Below are 23,539 nucleotides of genomic sequence, written 5' to 3' on the forward strand. Positions count from 1 at the left end.
GACAGGTGCGAGCAGGGTCACTCCTCGTGATTCTCAGGAAACGTCCTGGCTGGTGGTGTCTCAGGAACACATCGTAGACCGGGCGGTAGGCGGTCCTGGGCACAGGGGGACAGGGTTAGGACATGGCAAGGATACAGACAGAGAAGCAAGTAGGTTACGTCCTCGTACCAAGGTAGGTGTAGCAACACTCGGACGAGGAGTGGCAGGAAACGCAGGTCTCATAACAGGGCTGGTGATGATCTGACGAGTCTCAGGTGTGTAGACTGATCCTGGGTGACAGCGTGTGGAAGCAGGGATAGGAAGGTGCCCATATAAGGGTGTGGAAGCAGCAGGAGAGAGAGAGAGAGGTCCTGGCTGTGATTGTAACACCCCAATGTTTTTTACAGTCACCACTTTACTCACTTCTTTCACATGAGCTCATTCCTCCACAAGCAAAACCAATCCCAGCGTGACAGAGTGTGTTCGTGATGATTAATTAATCTGCATCTCCCAAGAACGCCGGAGAGTGTTCGCTGGCTCAGGAAAGTCCAAGGCTGTATATTTTCACTTCATTTTCACTGGACAATATCTTGTTACGTATCCGTAACCGCAGGGCCGGACTCGGGAAATAATTCATACCGGGAGATATAGCGCGAAATATAGCCCCAGTCAGGCCACTTTTTAAGCCGGGGGGTCTGGGGGTCCCCCACCAGGAACATTTTAGTTACAAAGACTTAATTTCCTGCATTCTGGTGAATTCTAGTGCATGTGAATCACAAACTAATGAGCCAACAATTGCTTAGTACAATGTACTGTTATGAACCTCAAATAAAACTGTTGTGGCACTAGCAATGCTACTCTCTCCACCTTCAAAAAGAAAAAAGCAAGAGCACAACATATTTTTCTATTTACTATTATAATACAGTTAACCACTCTCTCCACCTATTCAAACAGAGCAAGAGCACAATACCATATTCATGTTACTGATGCACTACCCTGGTCAACAGTTAAAATAGCCCTTTACACAAACATTAAATAACAGACCTTTCATTACAATACTATAATAACAGTAGCCACTGCCAGAATAGTGACACATGTGTGGTGAGCACACGCATGCATGCACAACGAAGACAGAAGATTGCGTTGTCTCAATCATTTTAACTTTAAAATTAGCTCAAAGTATGAGCTCACTGACTGAAATTTTCATGTAATATTGATCACATTAACTAGATGTTTTTGAGGAAATTAGAAAGGGAACAACAACTTAACCCTTGTGTCTGATCAGATTCTTATTTCTTTGATAACTTTGCAGTGATTATGTTTGTAGCCAATATATGTTATGTTGATATGTGGCAAAGGTGTGTAATCTTTTAATTATCTTGGAATTTTTTTTACTTTCTCTTTCATAAAATGGATATTCAACTTCAGCCCCGATCATAACCACCACATATTGTTTTTTGTAATGTCAGATTTAACAACTCCTTTCAGAAAAGTGGGAGTATTTCATTTTTAATCTGAAGTTGAATAAAATATTTATGGAAAAGAAAGTGGGAAATTATTTCAACATATAATCTTTTTGTGGCGTTTTTCAATTTAGTCCCCTAATATGGTAAGAGTATAACACTTTAGTTTTCAGACACAAGGGTTAAATTATTTATTTGTTTCTTGGCAGATTTAATATTGGGCTTTTGACAGGGGAGATGATGCATTGCATGGTAATGTTAGCTAGTTAACATCCACATGTTTATTTTTATCACTGACTAACCTGCTGGTTCCTTGACCTTGGTGCAAGAAAACATTTGATAAATGTTGCCGGATTTAGCAGCATCTCCTGTAAGGGCCTTTATTTTTCTTTGTTTTATCCCTCTCTCCTCCACCCTTTCTCTTTCTTCCACTGTCCATCTTGACATCAACGTTAATTGACTTTCACGTATCTCTCCCGAGTCCCTCACTACCTGGCTCACTGCCTGGCTGTTATTCTGCAGAATGCCATCTGCCATTCCATTCTCTGCCTCCGCTGTCAATCAGTTGTCAGACCTCCAACACCATCACCCTGAGCATCGGGTCCCCCCAGGGCTGTGTTCTGAGCCCCCTGCTGTACTCACTCTACACACATGATTGTGTGGCCAAGTTCAGCTCCAACTCCATAGTGAAGTTTGCAGACGACACGGTGGTGGTGGGGCTGATCTCGGACAACGACGAGAAGGCCTACCGGGAGGAGGTTGAGGTACTGGAACGCTGGTGCCAGGACAACAGCCTGCTCCTGAACATTGGTAAAACCAAGGAGCTGATCGTGGATTATAGGAGAGGACAGCAGGGGACACACACACCACTGAGGATAAACGGGGCTACCGTGGACAGGGTGAGCAGCTTTATGTACCTGGGGGTCCACATCTCAGATGATCTGACAATGTCAACACACAAAAAAGGCGAAGCAGCGCCTCTACCACCTGAGACAGTTAAGGAAGTTCAGAGTATCTGGGAAGATACTCCAGTCCTTCTACTCCGGAGCTGTAGAGAGCATCTTGACTGGAAACATCACTGCCTGGTATGGAAACAGCACGGCACAGGACAAGAAGGCCCTACAGAGAGTGGTGCGCTCAGCCGAGCGTACCACGGGTATTGCACTACCTCCCCTGCAGGTTCTATACAACAAGAGGTGCAAATCCAGAGCCTGCAGAATAATGAAAGACCCTCACCACCCCAACAACAGCCTGTTCCAGCTGCTGAGCCTGAGACGCCTGCAAACCCCAGCTACTAGGACAGAGAGGCTTCGGCTCCATAGCTTCTTCCCCCAGGCCATCAGAGCCTTGAACACTGAACACTGAGTGCCACAGAACACTGAACTCTCCACACACAAGCACACATGAGCACACACACGACACGCACACTGTACAAAAAAAAAAGAAAAAGAAAAAAATCTAACCCTAACTAACCATACTGTCATGCACTTGTCCTAATAAACTAACCTACACTGTAGCACTCAACACTTTGATGAACATTGTTACTCAGCTGATAGAGTTGTGCTCTTCCTGATGGCTTGTCGTACAGAACTTGTAAGTCGCTTTGGATAAAAGCGTCAGCTAAATGACTAAATGTAAATGTAAATGTACACGCTCGCACACTAGCAGCCACTTTAACATGAGCAAACACACACTCATGCTGCACACGCCCACACTTATGGCCACAAAGGAAAGGTCACTTTAAAAAATAGTATAGCAACAGTAACAGTGCATTGCACTACCAAAGGACCTAGCATGTCCTCCATGCTCTGTAAATAACTTATGTACAGATACCGAGATGCCCCACTATGTTACCTGTTTATTGCACAATGTTGTTTTATTGGATTCTATTATATGTTGTACTACTGTATTGCACATCGTTGCGGGCAAGACCACCCGCATGTCATTGTATACTTGTATGCCGTGACAAATAAAACTCTTGACTTGACTTGACTTGACTTGTTGTATCGCCTGGTCCCGCCTCCACCAATCACAAGCGGCAGCACGGCTCCATTTGTGTGTGTGTGTGATCCGCGAGAGACAGAGATAGTTCTCCAACTCTGTCGCAGACAGTGAAATCCTGGTTGTTCCCCACGCACCTAGGTTATCTAACTATCGCGCCGCCACCGCCACAACTAGAAACAATGGCCTGGCAATAATTTTATATAATTATTATTATTTTTTGTATCTGTGCAGGCCAGGCCACCGGGGAAACTCCTGGTGCTCCCGATGGCCAGTCAGGGCCTGCGTAACCGTATAAACATATTAGACCGCTTTGCCCTATAAAGGCTGTACCCACTGCTAAGAGTTTCAGCGGTTTGCATTCATGCAGTCTCACCTGCTCCTCGGTGCTCGGCTGGAACAAACCTGACCCGCCGCCGTCCCACAACTCTGGGTCGTCTCTTTGCTGTTCGTCTTTTCCCAGAGAAATAGACTAGTAGTGAGTGAGTGACCACAATTTGCCACGTAAACAGTAGTCCTTGGTGGCAGCTCATGTAGGCAGCAGTGGCATAAGTACTGTACCATGATCCAGTACAAAGTAACAAGCGTTACCTAGTAGTACTAATTGATGAAAAGCCATGGGTTGGGCCCTTCATGGTTGGAACTGGATTTGTATATATCGTGGTGAGTTTTCTTGTTTTGTCTTTCTAACCAGACTATGTACTAGGGCTGCTCGATTATGGCAAAAATCCTAATCATGTGATTATTTTGATTGATATTGAAATCAACAACGACTGAATTTGCTTTATCTTTCTTCTCGACCAAAAGGCTGCCCGTTTATCATCTTCTACAACTTACCAAAGACGTTTCAAAGTAGCTGGAGAGACGTGCAGTGGCTCCTCCCTCTCAACACAAGCTGAAACTAGGGGGCGGGGGTGCATTGCTGTGAAGAAAAGGTGCATTTACAACACAAGACAAATGAGTCCCAGAACTCCGGCTCGTCTCTTTGTTATTGTCTCTGCCCTGAGAAATGCTTTATCTTCTGGGGTCTCTTTCCTCACAACCTCACAGGGTCCTGTTACACTCCTCTCCAAATGCCAATTGCACCGGATGTGGCCTATGGGGTCATTGTTGTGCCTGTGATCACTGAATGCTCTTAGGAAAGGGGAAAAGGAATGTCCCCCCACATAGCGGTAGAGGCACCGCAGGGCAGGTTTCATTAAGGACAGTGGCCTCCAGGGCTTTTGTGATGTGCTCTGAAAGGACCTTCTGGATAGTCCACTGCAGCTCTGAGGCCTCTGCATTTGTCCATAGAGGAATGCCTATACAAATTCATACTCTGGCTCAACTATGTGTGACATATCTATGTCTGTGCTGTGCTTGGCGGCAGATTTCTTAGCTGAGGGTTAGTGCCACTAGAAACAGCAGCAGGTGCGGCCGTCGCATGGCTCAATGTCCGCCTGTGCTCCATCTCCATGTTGTATATTGTGTCTCTTATTGACTTTACTTCTGGAGGGCACCATAACTATTCCCTTGTATTTATATTCAGTAGATTTCAGCCTCATGTATGCAGAGTACGGCTGTTGCTTTTCAATAGAATTTCGAATTTTCTTTTTTTGATCAACTTTTTCTCCCCATTTTAAATGTTTTTCTCCCATCCCAATTTCGTATTATCCAATTCTACCCTTCCCTATCTCGAACGTTGTTAGACCATGCCTCCCACTGGTCGGCTGCAATGTGGACGAAGCCTTGCATCACGTGTCCCCTCCGGTACACGAGGAGGCAGCCGTCGCATCTTTTCACCTGCACAGCGCGATCTCTCAGTGGCGAGGAGTAACGCGTGGGAGGCTCACGCTGCCCCCGATACTTCCTGATTCTGCTGTACAGGCGCACCAACTGACCTGTAGGAGTCGCTGTCCACAATGTCCGAACCCCACCCACCGGCTTTCCCACCCCCTAATACTGCCAATTGTATTAGTATGAACGACCAGCCAAGCCGGAAGCAACGCCGAGAGCTGGGCTCGAACCCAGCATCTCCTGCGTTAGTGGCGAGCGCCTTGCCCACTGCGCCACTTAGCCACAAAATGTAGAACTTTTCTATTGAAAATATAAAAGGTTCGAACAGTCGAAGGCTAACCGGCTGCACGCTAGCTTAGCTTAGCACGGATGAATGGACACGGATACAGACCACTAGCCTAGCTTAACACTCCGGGAGAGGTGTATTTACCGGAATGCCTTCAATCTCTAGAGCACGATTAAAAGACAACTCAACTTGGCTAACAAACACAAACTGGGGAAATACACAAAGGTATGCATGTTAACAGGAAATAAACTCACTCTACAGTTGAAGAAGCACAAGTAGATGCTCACCTTGGTCACTGATGCACACAAATAACTAAGGAAAAGTTGAAGAGGGTTAATTGTCCGTGATGAGCTGAACTGAACTCCTGTCTTGTCACTGCTCTGAAGCTGCCTCTGGCAACGCATGGCTCCGTGAACATCCCCATGTTCACACCAGAGTGCTTCTCAGCAGCTGGGGGCAGCTTTTGTGTTGTTAATACATTGCAGGTGAATGTAGGATGAATCCGTTCGAGGGTCATTTAGGGCAGTATTTATATATATTTTTTACATAACTTATAAATACCACACTATCTATTTTTTTTTTACTGGTCTCTTCTCATTCAAACAGTATTCTCAGGGCTATACGCTAAGCTTTTTCACTAGGGGCACACTTGCCCCTAAATGAGACATTTAGGGGCAAAAATATTTTTTTAGGGGCACATTTTTAAATAACAATTTTACCATTATTAAAAAAATATGTTCCTCCTGCCTCATTACTGTGGTCCTTTTATTTAACATTTAAGTGCGTTTGTTTTCAGGTTTGTATCTTTTATAATGAACCAACCGAGAAAGTGTGTAAATCACTAATAGAACAAAAACAACAAACTGTGTGTGTGTGTGTGTGTGTGTGCGCGCACTTGTGTAGTGCTCCTTGAATGAGATCACCACAACACACACACACCATTGCATTAATCAGGAGGACATGAAACTCTGCATACATTTGTTTCACAATGAAAAGTGCTTTAGAAATCAAATGAATTATTATTGTAAATAACCCCATGAAAGGTTTATTATTTGTATGGGTAATTACCTGCTTCATATTTGTGATGTTACTGGTTTCAGTGTGTGCCTAAAGTGATCAATGTGTTGGGCCGTTTATAGAGATCTATGCCAATTAATGTTTATGTATATCCGGGACTTTTTTTAGTAAGAATTGAGAGGTATTTGTATATGTGACCTTTATTTTGAAAACCGTGTTGCGACGCAACCTTATTTACATTTGCGCTTTTGACAGTGAAATGTTCAGTCCAACTTAGCTCGAAGGAAAGACTAATCAAAAAGGTTTAATTGACCCGTATGAGGCTCTTACGGTAGGACTTTGATTGTTTATAGAAGTGGAATGTAATATGCTAAACGAGAAATAAACAGTTTGTGACAGCCAGTAAAGTTGCAAGCCACTTTCATTTCATATACGGGGACACCGTGACAATTATTAGTATTATCTTATTTGCATATTGTCTCATTATTAGATAGATAGATAGATAGATAGATAGATAGATAGGTTGATATTTTATAAATTTAAGTAGACAGTATTTCACGTCCTAATAGTGGGCTACTACTACTACTCACCTAATGCATGGCTGAACCTGAACGTTAGAAGTGTCCGTGTCCCCGTCAATCAATCATCACATCATCACGTCAATCATCATCATCTTATCATCTCTCCACATCGGACGTGGTTGTCATAAGATGGACTGATATCCACTCCGTTGTTCTTGCAGAGCAAAATTTGTATCTTAAATGTATTGAAACGAGGTGCTTCTTTGGCGATGCAATAGCCCATATTGAAAGGAAGAGAGGCCACATTCAGTTTAGTTTTGCTAGGAATTATGGGATTTGGTGTTGGATGTATAGACTACGCAGATAGGGACATGGTCTTTAATCGCACGATAGACTACAAGTACCAAGTATATAGCGTGACCTAGATTCACTCCACACGCAAATCTTTTTTTTCACTCAGGCTATCGGTGATCGCAGTAAGTTCATTCATTGCCGACAGATTCTTTCATAGCACCACGACATTGTGTCGCACTGACAGCTCGCGTGAGTGGCGTCATCACACGCCTTGGATAATTTAGGAGTGAAATGCGAATGCAAGGCTTGAAAGCACTACTCGCAAGCCCGCCCCCAGATAATATTTACCAATCGCAACGGCCAATTAAAGGGGCAATTCGCGATCATATCATCGCAGTGTACAGGCCTGATTCTGATGTGCATGTATTGGGTCTCATAGTAAGGCAACAGCTTTAAATTGTATATATAAAAAATGCTTTTATTTTGAAGGGACAATCGTGCCAACCTCAGTAGACCTGAAGACAAGGGAGAGAGGTGTGTTTCATACTGTCTTGCTCTTGTCTTTGTAACATGAACCATGTTAACGTTGCCTGGAACACAGCATGTCATGGTTGCATCGGTTTTTCTTTCAGCTCCTGGTGTCAACAACGTGTCCATTTAGTTTTTTGATGTTTTCCTCTCCCTGGTTGGATAGCTAATGTAGGGTCAGCTCACTACCACAGGTGATATAACTTGATCTTGTGTGAACTCCCCAGAAGCTCCTTAGGGTACATGCACATACAGTAGGGTGTGCAAACAGATTCAACAGGTAGCGACTAATCAAAATTAGATTAGATTAGATTCAAAAGTACATTACAACGAAAATTTGGCATCTAACCAGAGTACAAATGTAACAGTAAAGTGCAATAGTAACATGCAATGCACAGGTGATTATACTAGGTATAAAATATATATTCTGTATGCTACTGAGTAATAGTGCTCATCAGATGCATACAGAGTTGTAGTATTAAATGTAGCGTGATACAGGTATAGGGTGGGCAATTATTTTCACCAGGAGGCCGAATGAGCAACTGAAAATATGTTGGAGGGCCGGGCCAAAATTCCAAACTCAATTATGCATAATATACATTTTATTTCTATATAAAAAGCAGTAAATGGCATTGTTTTGACCCCTGGTAAGAGTGTATGTTATTATTTGGCAATTAAAAGGTGAGGTTAGCTTTCAAAAATATCATTTATTCAAATAGAATTTATTTCCAAAATGATAAAGAAAATGTTAAACATTAATAACAAAGGGCATTTTGAGTTTCATATACTATTGAAACAAGGATTTTCTTAGCTTTCTAAAGACATCACATCATCTTATAGCCAAAATAAACAAGACATGTCACTGAACTGTGTAAAGAAAAGTGTCCCAGTTTTCTAGCCTTTTTTACTTTACATGCCTATATTAAACATTTAATGTTTTCAGAACTGTGCAAAAAAAGAAGAAAAAAAAGATCAAGTGTCCCATTTCACTTGTTATATTTCCACATTTTAGTGTTCTTCAGTTCTTTTTTTTTCATTCAGTGTGAGAAAGCCAGTCTCTGTTGAGCTTTAACAAGTCCATCAAAGTCAGGTTGCATGTCTGAGGTGGAGATGCGAAGCACAGCTGCCAGATGTTCATCAGTGAGAGAGGATCTGTACCTGGACTTGGTAAACGTCATGACTGAGAATGTCTGTTCACATATGTAGGTGGATCCAAAGAGAACCAACATCTTCTAAGCATGTCTCCTCATGTTTGGAAAGTTCTCCTCCTTGAGAGCAGAGTAGAACTCTAGCAGTGATGCTGACTTAAAGTGCTCTTTCAGTAGTGAATCAGACTGCAGGTCAATGAGTTCAAGCTGAACAACTATCAACACTGCAGGTAAAGGGAGAGGAAACCAGCTGCATTTCATCCTCAACCTTTTTGAAATCTTGAAAACGCCTTGAAAATTCACCATGCAGTGCTCCCAACATGGATGAGTACCTGTGCCGGTGATCAGCTGATGGTTTGACTTCTTTCAGGATTTTCATGTGTTTGAGATTGTTGCTGCCTTGAAATTAATTGCAACATTGTCATGAAGGCTTTCACATGGCTATGCATTTCATGAGCGAAAATGCCCTTGCCCTGCAGTGCAGTTGTGTGTTCAGTAGGGATGGGTACCGTTCACATTTGAACCGATACGGTACCGGTACCTGTGAATCGATACCGGTACCCAACGGTACCTTTTTTCTGTACTTTAGTCTCTAAAAATGTAATCTACCTACCTCAGTTGTGAAAAAAAAAATCGAAACTTCAAATAACCACACTTTCGACAGTTTTCGGCTTGCCCCGACTGCTTTGTTGTTGAATCAAGTCAAATCCTAGGTAAGCGTATATTGTGCGTGTGAATGTTGACATGAAAAGAAAAAAGTAGAAAAATAAATAAAAATTAAAAACTTTTTTTCTAATTATCATGTAATCTTTCGCGGGCCGGTCAGAATCATCCCGCGGGCGGATGCCCAGGTCTGCTTTAGAACATGACATATTAGCATGACATCTTATTTGGTAGTGTAAATACGGATACAAGGCCACCCAAAGAAAAAACGGCATGGGACGAGATACCAGGTGAGGTTAACGTGGTGTCAGGAGAAGAGCGCACAGCGGCTGAAGTTAAAAAGAAATGGGCTCATGTGAAAACAAAACACAGGAGAGATGCTGGCCACTGGAGGAGGAACAGCGGGCTCAGGGTTGTCTGAGGTGTGTCAGCTGCTACGTCCAAAAAACACATCCAGCATATTTTCAGCAGTCTGATGATGTGCTCGATGGTGGAATGAGTGAATGCGTGTATAAGCAAAAATATAAGAAATAACTTGAACAGTTCAGTATGTCTTAAAGCTTACAGAGTCAGTACAATTGATTTAAACTGGTCAATGGAGCATCACTCTCCAGTGTGGCAGTGTAAACATACTGTAGTAAACAACATAAAAACAAGTATTTATATAATGTTCTGCACCCCTCCCCTTGTGGTCTTAATGCTGTACACCTACTGTAGTCTTAATGTTGTACCCCTCCTACTGTGAGCTTAATGCTGTACCCCTCCTACTCTGGGCTTAATGGTGTACCGGTCCTACTGTGGGTTTAACGCTGTACCCCTCGACCCCTCCTACTGTGGGCTTAATGATGTACCCCTTCTACTGTGGGCTTAACGCTGTAGCCCTCCCACTGTGGGCTTAATGCTGTACCCCTTCTATTGTGGGCATAACACTGTACCCCTCATATTGTAGTCTTAATGCTGTACCTCCTACTGTGGGCTTAGCTATGTAGCCCTCATACTGTGGGCTTAACGCTGTACCCCTCCTACTGTGGGCTTAACGCTGTACCCCTCCTACTGTGGGCTTAACGTTGTATCCCTCCTACTGTGGGCTTAACGCTGTACCCCTCCTACTGTGGGCATAACGCTGTACCCCTCCTACTGTGGGCATAACGCTGTACCCCTCCTACTGTGGGCTTAACGTTGTATCCCTCCTACTGTGGGCTTAACGCTGTACCCCTCCTACTGTGGGCTTAACGTTGTATCCCTCCTACTGTGGGCTTAACGTTGTATCCCTCCTACTGTGGGCTTAACGCTGTACCCCTCCTACTGTGGGCATAACGCTGTACCCCTCCTACTGTGGGCTTAACGTTGTATCCCTCCTACTGTGGGCATAACGCTGTACCCCTCCTACTGTGGGCTTAACGCTGTACCCCTCCTACTGTGGGCTTAATGCTGTAGCCCTCCTACTGTAGGCTTAACTATGTAGCCCTCCTAGTGTGGGCTTAACGCTGTACCCCTCCTACTGTGGGCTTAACGTTGTACCCCTCCTACTGTGGGCTTAACGTTGTATCCCTCCTACTGTGGGCATAACGCTGTACCCCTCCTACTGTGGGCTTAACGCTGTACCCCTCCTACTGTGGGCTTAATGCTGTAGCCCTCCTACTGTAGGCTTAACTATGTAGCCCTCCTAGTGTGGGCTTAACGCTGTACCCCTCCTACTGTGGGCTTAACGCTGCACCCCTCCTACTTTGGTCTTAATGCTATACTTCCTACTGTATTCTTAATGCTATACATCCTACTGTGGGCTTAACTCTGTAGCCCTCCTACTGTAGTCTTAATGCTGTTCATCCTACTGTAGTCTTAATGCTGTACCTCCTACTGTAGTCTTAATGCTGTACCTCCTACTGTAGTATTAATGCTGTACCTCCTACTGTAGTCTTAATGCTGTACCTCCTACTGTAGTATTAATGCTGTACCTCCTAATGTAGTCTTAATGCTGTACCTGCTACTGTAGTCTTAATGCTGTACCTCCTACTGTAGTCTTAATGCTGTACCTCCTACTGTAGTATTAATGCTGTACCTCCTACTGTAGTCTTAATGCTGTACCTCCTACTGTAGTATTAATGCTGTACCTCCTACTGTAGTCTTAATGGTGTACCTCCTACTGTAGTATTAATGCTGTACCTCCTACTGTAGTCTTAATGCTGTACCTCCTACTGTAGTCTTAATACTGTACCTACTACTGTAGTCTTAATGCTGTACCTCCTACTGTAGTCTTAATACTGTACCTCCTACTGTAGTATTAATGCTGTACCTCCTACTGTAGTCTTAATGCTGTACCTCCTACTGTAGTCTTAATGCTGTACCTCCTACTGTAGTCTTAATGCTGTACCTCCTACTGTAGTCTTAATGCTGTACATCCTACTGTAGTATTAATGCTGTACCTCCTACTATAGTATTAATGGTGTACATCCTACTGTAGTCTTAATGCTGTACCTCCTACTGTAGTCTTAATGCTGTACCTCCTACTGTAGTCTTAATGCTGTACATCCTACTGTAGTATTAATGCTGTACCTCCTACTGTAGTATTAATGCTGTACCTCCTACTGTAGTCTTAATGCTGTACCTCCTACTGTAGTATTAATGGTGTACCTCCTACTGTAGTCTTAATGGTGTACCTCCTACTATAGTCTTAATGCTGTACCTCCTACTGTAGTCTTAATGCTGTACCTCCTACTGTAGTCTTAATGCTGTACCTCCTACTGTAGTCTTAATGCTGTACCTCCTACTGTAGTCTTAATGGTGTACCTCCTACTGTAGTCATAATGCTGTACCTCCTACTGTAGTATTAATGCTGTACATCCTACTGTAGTCTTAATGCTGTACCTCCTACTGTAGTCTTAATGCTGTACATCCTACTGTAGTCTTAATGCTGTACCTCCTACTGTAGTCGTAATGCTGTACCTCCTACTGTAGTCTTAATGCTGTACCTCCTACTGTAGTATTAATGCTGTACCTCCTACTGTATTCGTAATGCTGTACCTCCTACTGTAGTCTTAATGCTGTACCTCCTACTGTAGTCTTAATGCTGTACCTCCTACTGTAGTATTAATGCTGTACCTCCTACTGTAGTATTAATGGTGTACCTCCTACTGTAGTCTTAATGCTGTACCTCCTACTGTATTCTTAATGCTGTACCTCCTACTGTAGTCGTAATGCTGTACCTCCTACTGTAGTCTTAATGCTGTACCTCCTACTGTAGTCTTAATGCTGTACCTCCTACTGTAGTCATTATGCTGTACCTCCTACTGTAGTCTTAATGCTGTACCTCCTACTGTAGTCTTAATGCTGTACCTCCTACTGTAGTCATTATGCTGTACCTCCTACTGTAGTCTTAATGCTGTACCTCCTACTGTAGTCTTAATGCTGTACCTCCTACTGTAGTCTTAATGCTGTACCTCCTACTGTAGTCTTAATACTGTACCTCCTACTGTAGTCCTAATGCTGTACCTCCTACTGTAGTCCTAATGCTGTACCTCCTACTGTAGTCTTAATACTGTACCTCCTACTGTAGTCTTTATGCTGTACCTCCTACTGTAGTATTAATGCTGTACCTCCTACTGTAGTCTTAATGCTGTACCTCCTACTGTAGTCTTACTGCTGTACCTCCTACTGTAGTCTTAATGCTGTACCTCCTACTGTAGTCTTACTGCTGTACCTCCTACTGTAGTATTAATGCTGTACCTCCTACTGTAGTATTTTTACTCTCCGTCTACTATCTGACATTCTCCCCAAAACTACCTTGGCTACCAAACCTAATTGTTTATATTATAGGTAGGGCTGGGCGATTAATCTAAATAAAATTGGGATCTCGATTCATAGACCTATGCAATCTCATTTCCAAATTTATGACGACTTCTTTTTAATAATTTATTTTTTATTATTATTATTTTTTTTACTTTTTACTTAACTTTTTTAAATGATGACGATTCTGACTTGAGTTATTTTGTATGTTAAAAGAGACGTTTAAGTTTAAGTCAAGCACTTGGATATGTTATGTTGTCTGTAGAGTGCAATAACTGATTTTATTGAAAAAATAAGAATCGTGATCTCAATTCTTAGAGAGAAAAATTGTGATTCACATTTGAGCAAGAATCGCCCAGCCCTAATTATAGGTGTCCCTTCAGTCTTGTTGACACAGTTGGCATTTCCATACACTTCTAAAAGTAACAATGTCTCTGTCCTTCAAACATGAACCTACAGTGAGAACCTACGTGGCTCTCTGTCAGTGGCGGCTCGCCACTGGTGGCGCTAGGGCGCCGACCCACCTGTTAAATGAGAGAAGAAGAAATTTTTTTTTTTTTTGTTTTTTGTTTTAAAATATACTCATTTTAAGTATGTTTGTATTTCCAATGCACAATATAACGTTATTATCAAAATAAAAAAAACAGCGTTTTCATGGGCAGGAAGTGACGTTTTTTTTTATTTTTTCGTATTTCTCGCCCGGGCAAGAAGCGATAGCGCTCTGACTGCGCGTCACAGTTTGATCGCTGTCTCCGTCACAGCCAATCAGTGCATACGGCGTTGTGCGTTGAAATATGACTATTATGTTGGAATCCGAGCGCGATTTGAAGCGGTCTAGAAAGCAGCGTGAACTTCCGTGAGAATTTCCATAGCCGCATTTCGCGGAGACGCTCTCTGATTGGCCGACGCCAGTATTTTTTTCTATGGCAGAATTTCACAGAGACGATCTCTGATTGGCCGAATCCAATTTCTAATGTTCCAATTCTAGCTTCTAGCTTGGTTCCTGGTACTAGGACTGTTGTTTGTCTTAGAGCGTGCCGTGCTGTGACTGCAAGTTCTTTAGACTGTTAAGCTTAGGCACTCTTTCAAAGTTGGTTACGGTTAGAGTTTGTCTTAGAGCATGGCGATAGAACGCCAGGTAGTTTGCAGTCTGTTCGAGCGGAAATGGACAAAGGAATGTACTTGTTGAGTGTTGTGCTAACGTCGACGAGCTCAGCTGAGCTAACACTTGGCTAACAAGCTATATGGCGGATTATACACGTTTCCTGCCCTGGACGTTTCAACTAAACAGTGAGTCTCTCTCTCTCTCTCTCTCTCTAACGTTAGTAGTACTACTAGGCTGGTGCGGGCTAACTGGCTATCGTTCTGGGAGCTAACGTTAGTAGTACTACTAGGCTGGTGCGGGCTAACTGGCTTAACGTTAACGGTTGTAAATAGTTTTTTTAGGAGCAGTACTACTGCTGGCCATTCATGAAGCGAGACATTGCTGATTGTTTATTTATCGATGGCTCATTGATTTAACTACTGCAGCTCTCTCGGATTGAAAATACGTGGATTATGGCTTGTTCAATATTGTCTATGTTTGAATGAATGAATGAATGAGAACTTTATTAACAGATTGCAGAATGGGTACAATACAGTACGGCTCAATACACACAATTGTTAAGGGGATGCAGACCAGAGAAAGACGTTTGTCTTGTTTACATCAGGGTCCCAGATTTTCGATTCATATCGATAGTTTAATAGCTAGCCTTGGCTCGTTTAACAATATGCAAAATATGTGTACAGCCCTGTACTCATACTGAAGTTATTCTTGGTATATAATAGGTCTGATTGTGTAACGAATCGATTCCACGTCGCGCTGTGTGTGAGAGAGAGAAGGAGATAGGGAGAGATCTGCCTGTGTTTGGAGACGGGCGAGTTTTGTTTCTAACTTTTCTATTTATATTGTGTTTCAAGTTGTGAATTAGAGTCTAGACTATACTTTATTTGACTGGTTGTGTGTTGTTGTAGTAACAGCTGAGCGACTCGTTCATAAGAGCCGATTCATTGCCGTGAGCGTGAGTCGAATCGCTCACGTCTTGCCATGAGTCTTGCGTGGTACAGTACTGTACTGTACATGTTTGCAAAATATTTGGTATAGCGCCCCTAGTGGCGAAGTACCCAGCGGCCGCCACTGCTCTCTGTAGTGGAGAAATCTCGGGTAACACCATTATGATTAATGCATTCTTTATGTGTAATGAATATTACACATTACACTTACAGCCCATACACTAGGTTGTCATACAAACACACGGTTGAAAGATGTACAGTATGCGTCCACTGAGGAGCACGTCCTGCTGTAAGTAAAAGGTCCAGAATTAAATTTCACAGCACAGCTGAATCAGCGTTAAACAACTACTCTGTAGCCACCGCTACATCTGCTAAAAGGATCACGGCGAGGAAGTAATGACATCCGTAGTATTTTACATTCGAAATAATTTGAGACACTTTTGAGTATTTACGGTTCAGGGGAGGGGGGGGGGGGCTGTAGCCTACTTGGAAGTTCGCTTACAGCTCTGTAGAGGTGTAATTGCGGTGCATGAAAGGAGTTATACCAAACAATCGGTTTCAGCACTTCTTGTTGCTGAAGGCCTTTGGCCAGGTTGCGTTACACAGGGGATTTGCATTGAAATGTTGATAGTGGACCTCACTACTGCCGCTTGGTGAACCGGCCCCTCAGTGGACTGATTAAGGATTAAGCACGATTCGGAGTGTCAGAAATTACACGCAGTCTTTCTGCATCCTCGTTGCTACCGTATATCTATGCATATCAGGCACTATTGTATTGATTAACACAAGATAAGTGTGTGAGGGCAGGTCAGAGAACATGCTGCTACCTGTGCTGTAACCTGGGCCCTCATTTATCAATGCTGCGTACGCACAGATATGTGTGTAAACCGTGTGTACGATAATTTCTATGCAAAGTGTGGGATTGATCTAAATGAACGTGTGCTTGAGATGTTGAGCTCAGACCGTGCATGCATGTGACCAAGCGGTAGAATATGAATACTGCCTCATGAGACGGACTTTCATGCATTAGTTTCAACACTGACGTGTTCTGTATGACCCGTAATTCAATATAGTTAATTGTAAAATAGCGACAGTAGTGTAATTATTGTTATTGTAATTATTGTTCTTTCTTTCCGAATGAATGCAGCATGCATGGTTTATCTATATAGCGTTATCTGAATACTACAGGGTGCGCTGACTGCGCTCCGTGGGGAGCTGTTTTCAGATATATATATGGCAGTCTATTTGCAGAGAGAACATAATATTAACTAGAGGCCGCTTAAATATAAATCAAAATGTTCCCGTATTTCTGCAATCTATGCGCAAAATAATAACGAGTTGAGTTCTAACAAAGAACGTATTACATGCTGGGTAGGCTGATAGAGTAAACTGTAAATGAAATAGCCTATAACAGTCATTATAAAGGATGGGCTATCATAGCAGGGTCTTCCCAACCTTTATTCGCCAGAGCCCCACGTTTCCTGGGAGACATATAGGAATATGATATGATATAAGGTATACTGGTCCGTCAGCGAGGATAGCGAGGAGTCGGATAGCCATTAAATGCCATTTGAGAATATAGGCTATTAATGCAAAGCGACCGCCTATAGCCTATACATATCATTTAATGTTTTCATAAGCGTAAAGATACAACAGCTAGATTAATGATCAAGTTAGTTTACTGTTGTGCAGGGTTCGCAGGGCTGTGCCATGTGCTATTATATATGCGCAAGTTACTGTTGCATAATGTAGGCTATGGCTGCTATTATATGTAATTCATATAGGCTACCTAATACCGACAACAAAATAGATTGTATCATATGCCTCTACAAATCATATTATACCCGGTAGCCAATCGAACTACACGAATAAAGGCATTCATATTCCAGCATGGTTATAATAATGACACACCAACGCCAAACTGTGGTTAACGAACGGACTTCATTAGTATTTTGAGCTGTCCAGGCAGAATTGCAGCAATGGTCTTAGGGAGCCGTTGATATCTGACATCACCATGTACAAGTCCGCCAGCCTTTTATTGATCCCATAACACGGGTTGTGTCTTCTTAGTTCAACAGCGCCTCAGTGAACAATCTCTCGTGGAGTTTCTCAGAGTTCGCTCGGGTCAGTCCATTATTTCACATCCCATGGGGGGTATTTCATTACCATATATGGATAATCATGCACGAGCATTGACGGTAGAACAAAGAGGTATTTATCAACACGGAGTGTGCGTAGGACCTGTGTACGCACGGTTGATAAATCCAAATATTTCTGTGCGTACACACATTCTAAATTCTGTGCTTACGTACGAAAATAGAACACTTTCTAATAATTGTTGATAAATGAGGGCCCAGTCTCTACTATGGACCATATATTACACTGTGCCATTCAGTTATGAGTCAGTGACAACACGAGTGAAAACACAAAAGGTTTTGGAGTGCTCGGACGTTTGAATAAGAGTGATGAAGGTGATGACGATGATGAAGAAGTGTGATGAAGGTGCTTTTTAAGATAAGATAAAGATAAGATATTCCTTTATTAATCCCCTTGTGGAAATTCCAGTGACACACACATACAGCTCATCGTCTCATTAATAATAATAATAATAATAATAATAATAATAATAATAATAATAATAATAATAATAATAATAATAATAATAATAATAATAATAATAATAATAAGGGAATACAGACGTTCAAAAAGGAAAGAAAGGTCCAAGGCACTCTTCTATCAAAACGTGTAAAAGCCTTGTTATTACAGGCATTTTACTTACTTTCTTTGTGAGGAATCCCGTCGAGTGAAAAAGAGAGGTGTGAGAGGTGAGAGGATTTTGAAGTTGTGAAGTTTCCTGCCTCTGTGGGGGGTACTTATATGCAAATATCCTGACCAATGGCATTGCAAGACTAAACAATAGGATCCAATGATGTTTAGGTGAAAAAAGAACAGGAAAACAAATGATTTATACCCTTTTTTGATCAAATACAAATGTTAGACATGTGCAACTGTGGGCCTTGCAGGGTTAAAGGAACATGCCACCTTTTCAGACAATCCCTGTGGTGTTTCAGGAGCTGAACCTGAAGAAATCAACAACATGGCATCAGCATTGCACATTAGGTCATTGTGTATAGGGGAGGCAGGGGGTAAAGTGGAATATAGGCATCTTTACACAGGCCATGTGATCTGAAGTCAGCTGATCTGGAGCCATGTGCGTAGTTGGCATCGAAGTCTAATAGAAAGAGAAAGGACACACATCATTGTTTACATTGAACATGAATTATGGAATTTTGCCCAAAAAACAACATTTAAGATGAGAAATGCATACAATTCATTGCTCTGATGGCACAGTGTGGTAGGGGCTGGAGTTATACATTGGCATTCGTAGAGAAAGAGTGACAGAATTAACTAAATAAGGCAAATAAGCACCATCAAAGTAGTTGTCAATGAGTAGAGTTGTTCCGATACCGATACCAGTATCGGAAATGCCTCCGATACAGCCTAAAATGCTGGTATCGGTATCTGCGAGTACGCCGGAAGTCTAGCCTCCTATCCCATATGACGTCATCTATCTCCTGTGGAGAGTGAGGATTATAAAATGAACACGTTTTAAATTGTGATGCTGTTTGTCATTTTAACAGCAGATACACTTTCTTAAATTCCATTGTCCCGACAGAGTGGTGTGACAGGGAGCTCGGATGTGTTTCGCTTGCTGGTGTTATTATACTGTAGCATTAACAGCTGAAAAGCTAGCTAGTTGGAACAACATCCGCTTTAACGTTACATCAAATCAGATGATCGCATGTCCTTTTTCCAGGACCTGACACTGGCCGTCTATCAACAATAATGCACCCACTGTGAATCGTATTTAAGTCAAATAGCTACTGACTAGCGTTAGCTGACTAACGTTATCAAATGTCAATGTGAAAACCTTGCGGGGAAGACGAGCTAGGTCAGCTAGCTTAGCTTGATAACGGTACCTTGGCTAAAGTTGGTGCTATTCATAATCCAGCAATAATGGCTGCAGACCTGCAAGCAAGGTACAGCAAGTTCCAGGTGCCAAAGGATAAGAGTCTGAGGCGGAGTCTCAAAAGAGAATGTTGAATATTTATTTTGCATCGAAAATCACAACAGAAACGTTACTACTAGCCAGAGCCTCTGCTACTAGCTAACTGAACCGGAGCAACTGGGTAGTAAGTGTAACAACGTATAACGTCCGTGCGGAACCAATGTCCCAACAACCGTTCCGTGGGTGAACTCATTGAGCATAGTTGTCAATTAATGATACTAATACTAATCTATACAATCACCTGTTGTTGAATACATACCATTACTTTCTAGTTATTACTAAAAAAACAGTATATAAAACAGTATGTAGCTGTAAAAAAAAGAAATTATTATTATAATTTATATAATATAAATACATAAATAAACTTACCATCATTGCAGGGGTCCATTGACTCCAACTGTGCCAAGAAGCTTCCACCAAGCCTAAAATGAGAGAACACAAAACATGAACAATGAATGCTACACTGTTACAGTGCACTGTAACTTTTGAACACATAACCTGACTGATATGTTTGGATTTATTGACAGAGGAACGAAATTCTTGTAAAGCTCTCATGCACTAACATTAGCTAGCGGCACTAACTAACGTTAGCTAGCGGCACTAACTAACATTAGCTAGCGGCACTAACTAACGTTAGCTAGCGGCACTAACTAACGTTAGCTAGCGGCACTAACTAACATTAGCTAGCGGCACTGACTAACGTTAGCTAGCGGCACTAACTAACGTTAGCTAGCTCGTCTATTGTAGCTAATGCGAGGTGTCCAAACATTTATGCTGTGTAGCTAGCCAGTGGCTAACCCAACGCTTGTCTGATAGACAGAATTGTAAAATCATTACATATAATTTCCACAAGTAACTGGACCCAGGCAATGAACCTCAAACTAGCTAACGTTAGTAGCCCCTTTCGGGACTAAAGTTAGCCAAGTTAGCATTGACAAGAGACACCAAGACTTTTGAAATGGTTAACGAAAACAGCAATATAACGTTAGAGGGAATGTCACCCACTTGAACACCAACATAAATCAATTTGATGAACTTACTTTCAATTCGGGGCAAGTTGTTTCTTCTCTCTTCTATCTGTTCTTGTATCTTTCTTCTCTCAACGAGTCGGACACACTTTCTGGCGGTCGAAGACTATTTCCGTTTGGTGACCCAACTCAACTAAACTGATCTCAGTTTTCAATCAACGCGAGATAAACCAGTAAATTCAACATTCTCCATAAACAACGGACGTTTACTTGATTAAAACATGATCACAAAAGGATTATAAATGAATTTGTTGCATGCACTAACTGTATTGATGTAAATTCAAAGACCTGCTCTTTCCCGTTTTTTCAGTGGTCTCGTGAGTTGCTTACGACTACCCTCTCGAAGGGGAGGGGGAGGAGGGGAGGGGAGAGGGGAGGGAGGGTGCAATATCAGCACTACACGTTGTAACCATGTCATTTTAATGTTGGGGATTTCAACATTGAAAAACAATCATCTATACCAAATAGATTCAACGACAGTTTTTCAAATGTTGAAATGGTATCTGTAATTAAACATTGAATCAACATAGCTTTTTCAACCTCAACCAAAAATAATCAATCTGACCAAAATCCAACATTGAATTAATGTCTTTTGCTATCTGGGATTCATTCATTCATTCATTCATTAGTTCATTCATTCAATCTTTATTTCAACTGAAAATGTATTGACGGCACGCCACTACTTTCCAATGACGTTGATCATACAAACATAATAATAAATGCATGATAGATACAATAAATATACACTAAACATTACAATATACAATAAGTGCAATCATAATCAATCACAATCACAATAAATTCAAACAATTACAGATTGTGGTGGAATGATTGGAGATTAAGGATTTAATCTGACCAAAGGATATCAAAGTATTGAGTTTTATAGTGTGTTGTATGATATTCCACGTGTCAGGAGCACAGAAGCTAAACGCAGACTTCCCAACAAACAAAACAGACTTCAGTATAAACTCTAGGTGCATTAATATATATATTATATTAATATATAATTGTAAGCCAATTCACAAGTAATTTTGGGGATATAATGAGTCATGAGTTTAAAGTATCCTATGAGTGTAAATGCATTCATTAATATATTGTTACCATAGAAACAACAACAAACATATTAGTTATAAACCACCCCAAGGATGACATTGCTTTTATAGTTGAATTTGATCCAACGTTCACGTTACAACTCCCATCAGCTCCAAAATCCTAATAATTGTTTAGCTAATTCCTCGTCAGTTATGCCTCCACAGGCACTGGAGAGGGAACACAGACAGAAATAAGCTTGTAGGCCAGTGATGCGTATAAAATAAATTACACAAACTACTTTCCTCAATGATCATGAATTTTTTTTACCACTTCTTGTGATTTTTTTTTTTTTTATCCACTTTTTCTCCCATTTTCTATATTTTCTCCCATCCCAATTTCGTATCATCCAATTCAACCCTCCCCTGTCACGAACGCTGTTTCTTGCCTCCCACAAGCCGGCTGCAATGTGGACTAAGTCATACATAGCACAAGTCCCCTCCGGTACTTGAGGTAACAGCAGTCGCATCTTTTCACCTGCGCAGCTCGATCTTTCAGTCGCGAGGAGTAACGCGTGGGAGGCTCACGATGCCCCCGACACTTCCTGATTCTACTGCGCAGACGCACCAACCGACCTGTAGGAGTCGCTGTCCACAACGCCCGATCCCCACCCATCAGTTTCCCACCCCCTAATACGGCCAATGTGTATTAGTATGAACGACCAGCTAAACTGAAAGCAATGTGGAGCGCTGGGCTCGAACAGGCAAGCCCAGCGTCTCCGTCATTCGTGGTGAGCGCCTTGCCCACTACGCCACATAGCCGCCACTTCTTGTGAACATTTTACAATAATACGGCTTGTTCTGACATAACCACCAACAAATCAACGTGAGTAAGTGACACCCAACTCAACTATTAAGCGACCTGAGGATCTACTCAATCTAGCTACACCTGCCGATGACTCCCCTGAAAGACATATAGTCTTGTCTTTCTACAGTGCTGATCTTATACTGGACTATGCTACTGTTGAAAAAATAAAACAGCTATTATTTTAGAAGTTGAACCTTTAGATCTTAGTGCTGAGACAAGGGTAGCATAGGTCTACAAGTTAATTGTTTGACTCATCTGCTGTCTTTTATTATTCTATGTGTAGCTGTAACATGAAGATCTAGTGAACACCCCAGGCGAGGTCAGACGTCATCTAAAATGAACAATGTTCTTAGGAATGTTTCAACCTGACACTAGAGCAAGAGAGACAATTGACTCTAGTTGTCTCTGCAGGGAGGAGATGATCAGGCTACATTACTAATTCATATGGATAAAGATTCTATCATTCGGGTTGCTATTCTCACCGTTCTTTGGCAACGTTACTGTTAGAATCCTGCCTAGGATATATTTTAAGTCCTGCACCAATCTGCAGCAAATTACACTCAGTTTCACATGAGCACAATTTGCTGACACATGTGCACCCTCTGTGTTTGTTACAGTCTGTCCCTCGTTGATAGTGTTTGTGATGGAAATACCAAAACCACAGAGAGCCTTCATCAAAACCCACAATTTAACACAACCCTATGGCAGCGCAGAGCTTCACTGGTGATGCATATTAACAGCATCTATCCCTCTCTCTTTCTCTCCCTCAATCTCCCTCTCTCTCTCTCTCTCTCTCTCTCTCTCTCTTTTATCTCTCTCTCTCTCTCTCTCTCTCTCTCTCTCTCTCTCTCTCTCTCCTCTCTCTCTCTCTCTCTCTCTCTCTCTCTCTCTCTCTCTCTCTCGCTCTGTCTCTCCCTCACACACACTCTCTATCTCTCCCTCTTCCCCCCTTAATATCTCCCTCTCACTTTCTGTCTATATCTCTTTCTCCCACTCCCTCTCTCTCACTCTCCTCTCCCTCTCCCTCTCCATCTC

The 23,539-nt window shown here is 42.1% G+C and overlaps 1 protein-coding gene across 1 annotated transcript in view; it reads left to right on the forward strand.

Annotated features, from left to right (window-relative positions):
• LOC311223399 (glypican-6-like) overlaps positions 1-23,539 on the forward strand; it is a gene marked incomplete at its 3' end in the record, with an annotated part of 851,697 nt that overhangs the window by 88,644 nt on the left and 739,514 nt on the right. The window lies entirely within an intron of this gene.

Source organism: Notolepis coatsorum, assembly GCF_963971535.1.
Source record: "Notolepis coatsorum genome assembly, chromosome: 1".
Lineage (NCBI taxonomy): Eukaryota > Metazoa > Chordata > Actinopteri > Aulopiformes > Paralepididae > Notolepis > Notolepis coatsorum.